The sequence below is a fragment of the Schistocerca nitens genome, chromosome 3, assembly GCF_023898315.1.
Source record: "Schistocerca nitens isolate TAMUIC-IGC-003100 chromosome 3, iqSchNite1.1, whole genome shotgun sequence".
In the NCBI taxonomy this organism is placed as follows: domain Eukaryota; kingdom Metazoa; phylum Arthropoda; class Insecta; order Orthoptera; family Acrididae; genus Schistocerca; species Schistocerca nitens.
Genome location: NC_064616.1, coordinates 51,558,488 through 51,572,383, shown reverse-complemented (window position 1 = coordinate 51,572,383; position 13,896 = coordinate 51,558,488). Strand labels below are relative to the sequence as shown.

The following is a 13,896-nucleotide window of genomic DNA, read 5'->3' as shown; positions in this document are numbered from 1 at the left end:
TGTTGCTAAGCAGGTTATGAATTACACAATTTGTTCTGTTAATAGAATGTCACTTGTTAGCAAAGATTCTGTCCATGTTAAAAAAACTGCACAAGTGTGATTACGACTTCCACTGTGGGTGTTCCATAGAAACTTAATTATGTGTATTGATAATAGTAATACTTTCATTTGGGTCAGTGGTCTGGTACCAGTATTTCTAAGGGACACCACTTCCATGACTTACATGTCTCTAACCTACCCCAGTTATCCAACTTGGGAAAGGGGTTAGGTTAGGTTAGTGTTGTGTAACGTCCCGTCGACAATGAGGTCATTAGAGACGGAGCGCAAGCTCAGGTTAGGGAAGAATGGGAAAGGAAATCGGCCATGCCCTTTCAAATGAACCATCCCAGCATTTGCCTGAAACGATTTAGGGAAATCACGGAAAACCTAAATCAGGATGGCTGGAGACGGGATTGAACCATCGTCCTCCCGAATGCGAGTCCAGTGTGCTAACCACTGCACCACCTCGCTCGGTGGGAAAGGGGACATTCAATTCAACAACCAGATATTGTTTCTGGTGACTCTTCACATTGTTGAGAGATGAAGGCTGTATTAAAACAAAGATTACAAAATATGTGGTCTGAGCAAGATTCAGTTCCAAGACTTCTTGGTTTCCAGGCATGTGCTTTACCACTGAATCAAAAGGCCTGACATGTGCGCAGGTAGGTCATGTATAGGTCTTTAGGAGTGATTTTGTGAGTATCAAGATATCTGACACATGTAACCGTATCATTTGATCACACTGACTTAGAAGTTTATATTATTTACTCCACAAAAGGACTGTAGACCTTATTATTTGACCTCTATCCATCCTTGAGAAAAAGGTGTCTTTACAGATGACTGTATCTTTTTATTGCACTGATTTAGAAGCCTAAATTATGTAGACCATTAAGGTACTGTAGAGCTTAGTACCTGAATCAGATTTCAACTTGATAACTACACCCACTCCTATGAAAATGGAGTTTCCATAGACACACAGTAGCATACGCACAATAAATGCCAAAAAAATTGTGATGTAATTTCAGATTAACAATTTTCAGAATTTTTTCCTTTACTTGTACTATTAGACCTTGCTTCTTGCTAAATTTTATGATTCTATGCCAATGGGAGGTACTCTGTAGGTTTTGCTGATTGAGTCTGCAAGTACTGAAGTATGTGACATAAATAATAATAAATCATTTTATCACATTGACAGAAGCTTAAAGTTTTCACACTTCTGTGGGGCCATAGATCTTAATATGTGACACATACATCAACCCTATACCTATCCCCATTTGGAGAAAAAGGGATCTCAAAGGGCAGACATGTGGACAGATAGGCAGAAAGATGGACAACAAAGTGATTCTGTAATGTTTCCATTTTTACCTATTGAGGCACAGAAATCTAAAATTTAAGGAAAATTAGGGTTACACAACTTGGACTTCAAGAGGCTTATTTTTTTTCTGTGCTTAAAGTTCTAACTTTGATACTGTTGTCATAGATAGCATTTACAACTGTCTCCTACATTAGCCAAACAGCCACTCTGCATCTGACATGGGATCATTTGCTATAAGGACAAGAAATTGTGCAGACCTCGCAGAGACCATACATCAGATATGGAGGAGCAAGTGTTGTAACAAGTGGAAGATGATTCTGAAATAAATCTGTAATGAACGGTAGCTGATGAAGATGAAAGCCTAGTTGTTGCATGGTCAGTTCTGCACAAGCAGATATTCTGTACAAATCCCTTACAGCATGTGTAAGTTCTCAGACTGCAATACTAACTTACCAGACTACTGCTCTGCCTGCGAGTTTTAAGATGGAACACTGAAGATCTGCAGTTCACAACTTACATTGTATTTACAGGTGAGGTGGGATTCACACAGAGGAGGATAATAAATTACCACAGTACACATGAGTGGGCAGATGCAAATTCAAAAGTGATCATGGAAGCAAGGCATCAGATTAGTTTATGTACCAGTGAGTATGCAAAAATTGTGGGTCGCATATTCATAATACCTTACAATGTACCAGATGAATTAACAGGTGCTGTTTGAAACCAATTTCTGCACTACAAATTATATGAGTTACTGAAGAACAGTAGTCAAGCAGGAGACATTTAAGTGGCTTGTGCAGCTCATTTTCTAAACTTCTTATGACAGTACCTAATAAAAAAGGTTTTGAAACAATACATTGGTTTGGGACATCCAGTAACATGTGCTTCAAGCTCATCGGAACTTAATGCCTTCTGGTGAATTCTATATACCCATTGACATTTTGTACACCTTTCAGGAGCATGTGTCTCATGTATAGGCCAAAGCCTGATGGCAACCAGATGTGTTCACTGGGGTTCATGATTCTTTGAGAAGGAGGACTGAAAGGTATAAGAATCAGTGGTAATCACATTGAGCACTTCTCGAAGTGTCAACAGGCAGATGGCTGTCATAGGACAATGACCCATATCTCAACAAGTATTCATTTCCACACATATATTTACTGGACTTTATTACTATTTTTGACTAGTATCATTTCCTGTATGAATATGGGATGCTTTTTTCAAACATATATGTAACTGACATATAATGATCTTGTGAAAGATTAATTGTATACAGTACATGTTACTCATGGGTCCTGCATTCAGTTTTTGCACATATCCCTTCAGTGAATATTTCCTATTTAGTATATTGTTTTCTCTGTTTTCTCTATTTATATAACAGTTTCCTTCTTACCGCATCATGCCAATATGTCTCAGTTTGGAGTGGTAATGTCAAATGAACCTACACTTGCAGCATCTCACAATCATATGAAGGGATAGTAGAGATTTATTTGCAAAATGATTGGATTTCTGTTTACATGCACCAGTAACTCTCATTTTAAATCATCAAGTCATTTCTGTATTACTCACTTAGTACCAATTAGAAAGTTGCTACTCACCATGTAACAGAGATGATGAGTCACAAATAAGCGCAACAAAAAGACTGTCAGAAAATGAGCTTTCAGCCAACAAGGCTTCCATTGGAGATAGAACATTCACACATATACTCACACAAACTGAACTCACACACACATGACTGCAGTCTCTGGCTTATGAGGCAATACTGCGAGCAGTTGTGCACAATGGGAAATGCAACTGGATGGTGGGGATAAGGAGGAGGCTGGGACAGGAAGGGGAGGGATAACAGTTTAGTGGTGTGGGACAGTAAAGTGCTGCTTGTGAGAGCATAGAGGAATGCTCCCAGAAGCAGCACTTTACCATCCTCAACCCTACCCTGCTACCCCTCCTTCTCCCCATCCCAGCCCCCTCCTTACCACTACCACCTGGTCACATTTCCCATCATGCACAGCTGCATATAGTGTAGCCTCAGCAGCCAGAATCTACAGTCATGTGTGTGTGAGCTGCATTTGTGTGAGTATGTGTGTATGTGTTCTATCTCCGATGAAGGCCTCATTGGCTGAAATTTCTGAGAGTCTTTTAGTTGTGCCTATGAGTGACTCAGCATCTCTGCTATAAACTGAGTACCAACCAACCTTCTCATAATATAGTTACATTCCATCCTGGATTTTCCATTGTTGAATTTTAACATTCAGAAAGAAAATTCTACACACATCACAACATCCTCAACTACAATCATGCTGTCCCAAACAACTGGAGTGGCCATAATGGCTTTAATTGTATTATCAAGTGAAACTCTATTTAGTATGTAGCCCTGTAGTCTTTGAATTTCATACAGACATATTGTTGCATCAGAGTTCTACTTCATTATATAAAATAAAAAGACCTTATTTAGTGGTGATAATATCAGAGCATTCTATTAGAATTTTCCGTCCACTTTTAAAATCAGAAAGTGAAACACTTAAACATTTTAAACAGAGATGGAATGGACAATAATAGTTACAAGAAATTTGTTGTGCAATACATTAAAATGGACAATAATAGTTACAAGAAATTTTTTGTGCAAGACATAAATTCCTATAATATGAATAGAGAAACATTAGTGGTCAACACAAACAATGTGCCTTCTTTTTATTTTTGGATATTAATACTCATTCACATTTTTTTCGTATCAGTGTATGTATGAATTTTTAAGGCTTTTGCAACATAATTAATATGTTGCTTCACTGATATCTGAAGAGTCTTGTTATCTTACCCAAGTATGGAAATTCAAATTTTGGATGTGTGTTTCATTTCTGTTGCCTCTTCGTTGTCTACTTCAAACCTTCACCAAGAATTTTATTGTTGAGTGGCTCCTGTTGTTAGCAATTGTTGTTATTGGTACACATGAAACAAACAAAAATAAGACCAGCAATAGCAATGATGACTACGTACTTCAAGATCAACTACACGCTATAGGGAAAATACTTAAATAAGACTCTACCAATTTTAATCATAATACTAAGAAACTCAAATAATACAATTATCCACTGACAGATACAAATAATTTCTGAATACCACATTTGTAATTGATTTCCGAGAAAGAATTAGAATTGAAATAATTCCATATGCTTGAGCAAGAGCTGAAAATAAACACTTCTTCTGTTCACTGTCAACTTTTGTTCAGTTACATAATTCCTGATACCAATAGTGGGCTGTCAATCACATAATTATTTGACATACTTTGAAAAATATAAGTTGTATGAAAAGAATGAAAGACCATCAGTGCAAGAAAAGGTAAAAGACATTTTTATGTTGTTTACAAAACTGAAAGAAAATACCAGGATAGGGGGATAAAAGCAATAAAATATGTAGTAATAAAGAACAGGTCTGTTTCAAAGTGTAGGCTATATGTAAGGGACAAAAGGAAGATATTTGTGATACCTATAAGATATGGCACAAAGATAACAACTAGTTAAACCGAAACCATCAATCTCTCCTCCAGCTCCTCTTGATGCTCATTCCTTCCTTCACGTCCATACATAAACATTCTGCACCAATATCCTTAGTTCATAATCTAATAATAACAGGAGGATAATGATAGAAAATTATATTCAGCCTCCATATTTATGAATCATTCAAATGTCCCACATGAAATTAAACTCTTATAAATACATTTTGTCTTAAAAATGTATCATTCATTGGAGAGGAAATCATAAATATACTGAAACTGTTCATTTGAATGCATTATTATCTTGGGTAAAAATAACTTTCACCACTGAAAGAATACTTCCTTTGTAACATGTCATTACTATGTAAAACAAGTAGAAGTGACAAGTACTTTACTTACATGATCAAATCATGAGCAACTTTTCTGTGGAACTACGTATTGTTTCCACATTACCAGTTTATGATAGATTTAACATTTTATTGTGGTACCCATCAAGTTGTACAACTTGACTTCTTGTATGTCTCATGGTCTCTATGCATGTAAGAAGATCAAAGAGGGCTGATAAAGTACTATACTAAAGTAATACAGGATCACATCAACCTGGTACGAACTTCCTATATAGATCCATGCTGCTTTTCCTCTCATTTTCATGGCTTAAAACATCTATCCAGAAGGTTTACCCATTAATCAGTTCTTTTAGGACCACACTTAATATAATTAAACACTTTGTTTCTCCTTATATTTGGATACATCAAGTATACATATTTTGTTGTAAATGGCCCTTCCTATTTTGCTTGAAGCATAAGATTTAACTTAATTTTAATTGATGTAATTAATAAATATAACCATTTGTCAAAATTTAGATCATTTTAATCTTACATTTATTCTAAACTGATAATTCATAAATAAAAAACTGGTTACTTCTATGAAATGAAGCCCATTAATAAACCTGCACTGAATTTCATTAAGGCACATATATGAATGATATTGCTACAGTTATTAGCAAATAAATTACTTATTTAAAATACAGTGGAATGTAGGTGTGGTAGTTTAAGTTCATGGTCAAGTATCGCTGAGTGAAAGGTGTTGCTAGACTGAAATGAAAAGTTGTGTATCTGTCCTCATAATCCACACATTTCATTTAAATTGTTGAATTATTCATCAGAGTATTTTAATTATAATGTGCTGACTTTTAGGTTGAAGAATCATATATCAAATGGTATTTGAAATATGTACCCATTCTCATCTTGTCGTAACTCACTTGTGACTACCAACACTGTGTACAATTTGGAAGTAAGAAATATTTCATTTAAAACCTTAAATTATTCACAAATAGATGTGAAATGGCCCTCCTTCTAGGGAAATAACTAAATATAACAAGACAAAGTGGAAAGCACTTTGACTATAACCCAGCGTGTATAAAATTAGCAATGACTTACATGGAATTCATTTGAGCTGGAAAGGAAGTTATTGTGATTTGGAATTATTAGCTGTATGTGTGTGGAATCCAAATTATTGGCAGACTTATTTAACATGGTGTAAGGTTATCTAATTCAGTTTATATTTATTTGAAAATGGATTTACTATGTCAATTCCTGACTCAATGACAAAACTTTAAGGAACTGAGACTCTGAGTCACATACTAATTTCACAATTTTTGCTGTAATTCAAACATGAGGTTTTATTATAAAATAAATTTATTTTTATTTGAAGTATGGAAGTGGGCTTGAAACATATTTTTCTTGGGCTGCATTAATTTCTATTGGCTATGCCAAATTATACAATACAGTACTATACAATATACAACCAAAGCAACTTCATCAAAAGTATTATCAACCTCACAGAGGAGTTTCAATTTTTCACTTGTAAACCGACATGCAGCACTTTTCTGTTGCTGTGTCTGATAAATATTTTTTATTGATCAAGAATATAAGGATTCTATGACTATACTATGAACCCAGCTGGATATCAAAATTTGAAATTTTGCACAGGAATTTATTACTGTATTTAATTACATAATTATAAATCACATGTTATGTGATTTATAATTATAGGTCATAACATATTAAATTGGCATCTGTATCTTACAGAGGTCAAATAAGTTATGCAAATGATACACATTATATTTCTGCAACTATTATCTACTCCAGTCCATAATATAATGTATCCTTTCTGCTAACACTTCCACTACTCTCTCCTGGTATTGTAGTGGGGCACATTACTTTGAAACTATGTCTCACATTGTGATGGTAAAATTTATATAAAGATCTATTTTGGTAAATAAATTTAACTAACACACAACATAGTGTGGTTACTAGACTTTTCTTGTGCATTTGAAATTATTTTCTAGCAAAACTTAGTGAATAATTTATTCTGTTCATATTTAATAGCTCACCACTTTGTATATAAATTTCCTTTTACTTGATATGTTTCAAAAGTGATCACTTCTCACAGCTGTGAGTGGCCTGGAACATATATGCAAAAACCTAACAACCATTAAAATATATTCATTACATTTTATTAATGAAACAGAAACATTTAACAACAGGAAATGTAAATTAACACACAATGCAGTGTTGAGAAAAATGTGTTAGGCACTTGTTCTGAACATGTTTGATGAAGATTTGCATTGTTCTGGCAGAAATAGTGAACTCTTGGTTTCCTTTAGTACCCCTCTCACACATACCACACATAAGGTCAGTGACAAAGCAACTTGACAATCCTTCTGGCAGCATAGAAGCATACACATTTACCTGGGTCCATAATAGCTTCTTCAGATTAGTAGTTACTTTTTTTATGTAAGATGAAATAAATATGCAAAAGTATCATTTGCATTTTACCTTCATATCATTCAAGAGTATTGCCCAACACAGCAGATGAGATTTTAAACAATCATTCTTATCAAAAATGATAGGTTTCCCTACTTGGAATTTCAATAGGTATCATTTCTGGCATTAAATTTTACATATTTTCATGCAAAACTCAAATAAATTTGTAGAAAGATTCAGCTATTGCTAACATCCATAGCATAAGAAATCTGTGTGTAATTTGCTGTGAGTTTTAAGATGTGATGCAGTGATGTAAATGATATAGTACACTATTTCACTGCAGTTCAGTGAATTAATTTGAAGCTACCAAAAATTCCCACAGCTATTCACTTATAAATTTCAGATTTTTAATCTATGGTCAGTATATACTTCAAGGAGGAGTATAAACCATGTATTTTGCTAAAAGTTACTGCCAGCTGAATTTACCCAATGTTCTTGCAGATTTTGGTTACTATCTATTGTTTTTTCATAGCCTGGTTTGCAGTCATAGCTTCCCAGGTAGGCTAATCATTACAGTATCACTTTATTGTTATAATGAATGAATAGGTTGAAGACATTATATATAACTTTTAGAAATGCTTATCTGTTCCATACTTCAAAAATGTCTTTCTCCATAAACAAATATTAGGTTACAGTGATTCATTTGTGCAGGTATGTGACTGTTGATTTCAAGCACCTGGTTGAAAGTCTCATTTAAAATTCTCTGTGATCTGAACTTTTTCTGTAAAAGATTCTTTTGTGCTTCATGTATGCAAGAAAACATTTGCATAAGTTCATTAAAATTCATTAAACTAAATCTCTTTAATATATTCCGTTTGAGATGATAACAAACCATACCTATCATGACTCCATACAATATAACAAAGTGGACTCTTACAAAACAAACAACAAACTAAATGTGTAGTACCTATTAATGTGAGCTAATCCAATGGAATATGTTTAACAAAGACTTTGACCAGCCATACTAATGACAGCTGAATTAGTCACAACTACAGAATAAACCCTTGTAAAATACTCAGGATATCATAGTACAGCTCTTACCTCACACAAATTGATTTCAAGCATGTGCAGAATCTGGTTATTTGAGATACACACCATACTTTGGAAAGTTGCCTCATTTCAAAATGTTCACGATTTCCTTAGCAAGAGTTTCTTTCTTTGTGTAAAGGCTCCAATACCATTCTAAATAATGTAGTAAGCTTTACTGGGACAGTAGTTGTAGTATTTTAACACAGTATTAAGTTTGTTGGCATGCCACTAACATTTTTTAATGTATGCTATTCACTTTCTCTGAGTAATATTAACAAGTGTTTCATCTGTATTTGTTCACAGTACATAGATCTGGCTTTAACCTCTTGTTATCAGCTCTGTTAATGATTTTTTGATTCACAGTATTTTGTGCTGACCATCCACTTCCACATAGTTTCTCTGATTCACACCAATTTACATGACATCATTGATTGTAATTTTTTTCACATACATGGTGAGGTACCATTTGTGGTATAACATATATTTCTTTCTTTTCTTAGTAACTAGCCTGCACAACTCTTAACTACAATTCTTTCCTTGTGAGTGTTAGAGTTGCTTCATATTTGTCATCATTGAATGAATAAAACAATCGCTGATGAACTCTTTACTGGACTACATTTCATGTATACATATCAACATGATATGACACAGTTACAGTTGCTACAGTTGTTTATACATCAAATCATCCAAAATGTGTTTAAGTCTCTATTTTTAATACTTAACACTTAGATACAAAAGCTGCTCCTATACCCCTGTTTGTAGATTTGTACTTGTCACAACTGAAACTATATTTCTTTCCCCTTAATAATGAACGATTTTATTGGAACTCATAAGAATATAGTTACTGTAAAGGTTCAATTTTCTGATCATGCATTATAGTTCTTACAAATGATTTAATGAAATATATTTTCCAGAATATGCTGGCTATAAATCCTGTTGTGAGAAATAAGTTACAAAATTCATTTAATTTGGTAAATGTTTAGTCATATCTCCATTAATCTCTAGTACTGTTTCAGTCCGTATTCACTTCAAAAACTTAAAGATTCCATCTTTACCCTTGATGAATCTTCCAAGTTGTAAAGATGTGGTCCATGAAACATTTCCATTCCTAATGTTTCATACAGAGCTACATAGGACATTTTCAGAGATGCTCTTTTTGTGCTGAGTCTTGCCAATGGAAGCAGAAGTACCTCTGAAGATGTCCAGTGCAGCTCTGGATAAAACATTAAGAACAGAAAAGTTTTGTGGAACAGAACCACACAAACTGGAAGATTCACCAGCAGTTAAGACATCTGGTCATCAAAGCCCTCATTATACAGGGCTACTATAAATGATTCATTTGTTTTCAAAGCTCTATATTTTCCAGTGTGTTTGTTAGATGTAACACACATCCAAGTGGTAGTCAAGTTTGGTCCATACCTTATGTAGCAACATCCTGTAAATGGTCATCACAGCAGCACTGAAGTGCTCTCTGAGCAGTTCCAGTGTTCTTGGCAAGGGGGTAATACAAACATTGCTCTTAATGTGCACCCAAAGGAAAAAGTCACAAGATGTTAGGTCAAGCAACTTTGGGGACCAAGAGAACAGAATCACATCATCTTCATGACTAAACCCAATCCTGAAATACAATAGTTCACATTTAGATATCAATGAACATTAATATTCCAATGAGTGGGTACCCTGTCTTGTTTGAAGATGAAATTCTCAGAATCGGCAGTAAGTAGTGGAAACAACGACAAGCTAAGAAGTACCCATGACACTCTTCTCACAGAAGAAAAATGTCTTATACAGCTTTGTTTGTGACAGCACAGAAAACACTAACCTTCAGTGAATCTCGTTCATGCAACACGATTTCATGAGGATTTTTTGTGCCCGTAGTCTCACACTGTAGAGATAAACTTTTCCAGATAAAAGGTAGGGTTTTAGATCCCTGATACCAGTTCACAGGAAGAATGTTCATTGTCACATTCTTCGTGTGTTGTGATGCAAAATTGAAGGCACTGGTGACCATCTTCTGGTTTTAATTGTTTCACAGGCAGCAGATGGTATGGTTTGAAATTTAACTATAACAAACTCTTCCGCATTGTTGCTTTGGTATTTCATGTTTTTGGCTTCTGTTGGTTTTTTGAACTGCATACAAAACTTTCTCTTGTGTTCTCCAAAGTTGCATCTGCCACACTTAGTCAGTCAGTACTTTCTGTTTACAGAGAAAATTAATGTTCCAAATTGTCAATACCAACACAAAGTGCTCTGTTTACATGGTTGCCATAATTCCTTCTGAATTGATGCTCCACTGTTGTAACAGATAAACATCTTGCATATTCCAACACACCAAAATTATTTTCTTGCTTTGTCACCATTTTGTCAAGGTACAGCACTTGCAATGCCAACTGGTTGGCAGAATTCAAACTTGGCATTCCAGCCTGAGATGCTGGAGTTGGTGGTCATGTGTACGTAAGGTGTGCTTGCTAGTATGTGTGAATGGTGCATGTGTCTCTTTTACTGATGAAGGCTGTGGCTGAAAGCGTTATGTAAGTGTGTTTTAATTGTGCCTGTCTGCAACTTGACATGTCTTCTTTATGGTAAGTACCAAAATGTCTTTTTCTACACTGTTGTTTACAATTCACACTTGGTTCCATTAATGCCACAATCATATTTGTGCATGTAACACTTTGGAAAATACAGGACTTTGAAAATGAATGAAGCACTTATAGTGGCCCTCTATTATCCCGTCTTTGTTTCAAATACAAGTAATGCTGAAACTTTGAACATATGATAGAACATAAAACTGATAAAACTCCTATTGTTATATTGTTTTCATGGTGAATATAACCACAAAAATCGTGTTACATTACTGTTTAAATACTTCATTTTGATAGAGTTGGAATCTAAATAGTGTCCTTCCAACTTAATAAAATATTTTCAAGTTCTAATTGATATACCTGTTGCATAATCCACATTGACTATACACCAATAATATTTTTCTCATTAATTTTTGCTGTTATCTCAATAACAGAGTAACAGTGTTGCATAGGTGATATGTAAAACATTGTCTCAGTTAAATTTTTTGTCATTTGGTTTCACATTCAAATGAAATTTATGTCTGTTGAAACTATGTATCTTCAGAGAATAATATACAAGGTGTTACAAAAAGGTATGGCCAAACTTTCAGGAAACATTCCTCACACACAAAGAAAGAAAATATTTACTTTCCGTGTTAGAGCTCATTTTATTACTTCTCTTCAAATCACATTAATCATGGAATGGAAACACACAGCAACAGAACGTATCAGCGTGACTTCAAACACTTTGTTACAGGAAATGTTCAAAATGTCATCCGTTAGCGAGGATACATGCATCCACCCTCTGTCGCATGGAATCCCTGATGCGCTGATGCACCCCTGGAGAATGGCGTATTGTATTCACAGCCATCCACAATACGAGCACGAAGAGTCTCTACATTTGGTACCGGGGTTGCGTAGACAAGAGCTTTCAAATGCCCCCATAAATGAAAGTCAAGAGGGTTGAGGTCATGAGAGCGTGGAGGCATGGAATTGGTCCACCTCTACCAATCCATCGGTCCCCAAATCTGTTGTTCAGAAGCATACAAACACTTCGACTGAAATGTGCAGGAGCTTCATCGTGCATGAACCACATGTTGTGTCGTACTTGTAAAGCCACATGTTCTAGCAGCACAGGTAGAGTATCCCACATGGAATCATGATAACGTGCTCCATTGAGCGTAGGTGGAAGAACATGGGGCCCACTCAAGACATCACCAACAATGCCTGCCCAAACGTTCACAGAAAATCTGTGTTGATGACGTGATTGCACAATTGTGTGTGGAGTCTCGTCAGCCCACACATGTTGATTGTGAAAATTTACAATTTGATCACATTGGAATGAAGCCTCATCTGTAAAGAGAACTTTGCACTGAAATGAGGATTGATACATTGTTGGATGAACCATTCACAAAAGTGTACCTGTGGAGGCCAATCAGCTGCTGATAGTGCCTGCACACGCTGTACATGGTATGGAAACAACTGGTTCTCCCGTAGCACTCTCCATACAGTGACGTGGTCAACGTTACCTTGTACAGCAGCAACTTCTCTGACCCTGACATTAGGGTTATCGTGAACTGCATGAAGAATTGCCTCATCCATTGCAGGTGTCCTCATCGTTCTAGGTCTTCCCCAGTTGTGAGTCATAGGCTGGAATGTTTCGTGCTCCCTAAGACGCCGATCAGTTGCTTCAAACATCTTCCTGTCAGGACACCTTCGTTCTGGAAATCTGTCTCGATACAAACGTACCACGCCACGCCCCATGCTAATCCGTAGATCAAATGGGCATCTGCCAACTCTGCGTTTGTAAACATTGCACTGACTGCAAAACCACATTCATGATGAACACTGACCTGTTGATGCTATGTACTGATGTACTTGATGCTAGTACTGTAGAGCAATGAGTCGCATGTCAACACAAGCACCGAAGTCAACATTACCTTCCTTCAATTGGGCCAACTGGCGGTGAATCGAGGAAGTACAGTACATACTGACGAAACTAAAATGAGCTCTAACATGGAAATTAAGTGCTTCCGGACACATGTCCACATAACATCTTTTCTTTATTTGTGTGTGAGGAATGTTTCCTGAAAGTTTGGCCATACCTTTTTGTAACACCCTGTATATTCATACCATTATTGACCAAATTCACCTTTTTTTCTTCTCATAGGAAAATAGGTGGTCTTAGGCGAAATAATATTATCTTTAAAGATAAGCTCACCAGACAAAATACACTCCTGGAAATTGAAATAAGAACACCGTGAATTCATTGTCCCAGGAAGGGGAAACTTTATTGACACATTCCTGGGGTCAGATACATCACATGATCACACTGACAGAACCACAGGCACATAGACACAGGCAACAGAGCATGCACAATGTCGGCACTAGTACAGTGTATATCCACCTTTGGCAGCAATGCAGGCTGCTATTCTCCCATGGAGACGATCGTAGAGATGCTGGATGTAGTCCTGTGGAACAGCTTGCCATGCCATTTCCACCTGGCGCCTCAGTTGGACCAGCGTTCGTGCTGGACGTGCAGACCGCGTGAGACGACGCTTCATCCAGTGCCAAACATGCTCAATGGGGGACAGATCCGGAGATCTTGCTGGCCAGGGTAGTTGACTTACACCTTCT

At 36.1% G+C, this 13,896-nt stretch overlaps 1 non-coding gene across 1 annotated transcript; it reads right to left on the bottom strand.

The window, feature by feature from the left end:
- Nucleotides 1-437: 437 nt before the first annotated feature.
- Trnaa-cgc (transfer RNA alanine (anticodon CGC)) lies at nucleotides 438-510 on the bottom strand. The gene has a single exon. It is a non-coding gene; the product is annotated as a tRNA-Ala (tRNA).
- Between the last annotated feature and the right edge of the window lie 13,386 nt (nucleotides 511-13,896).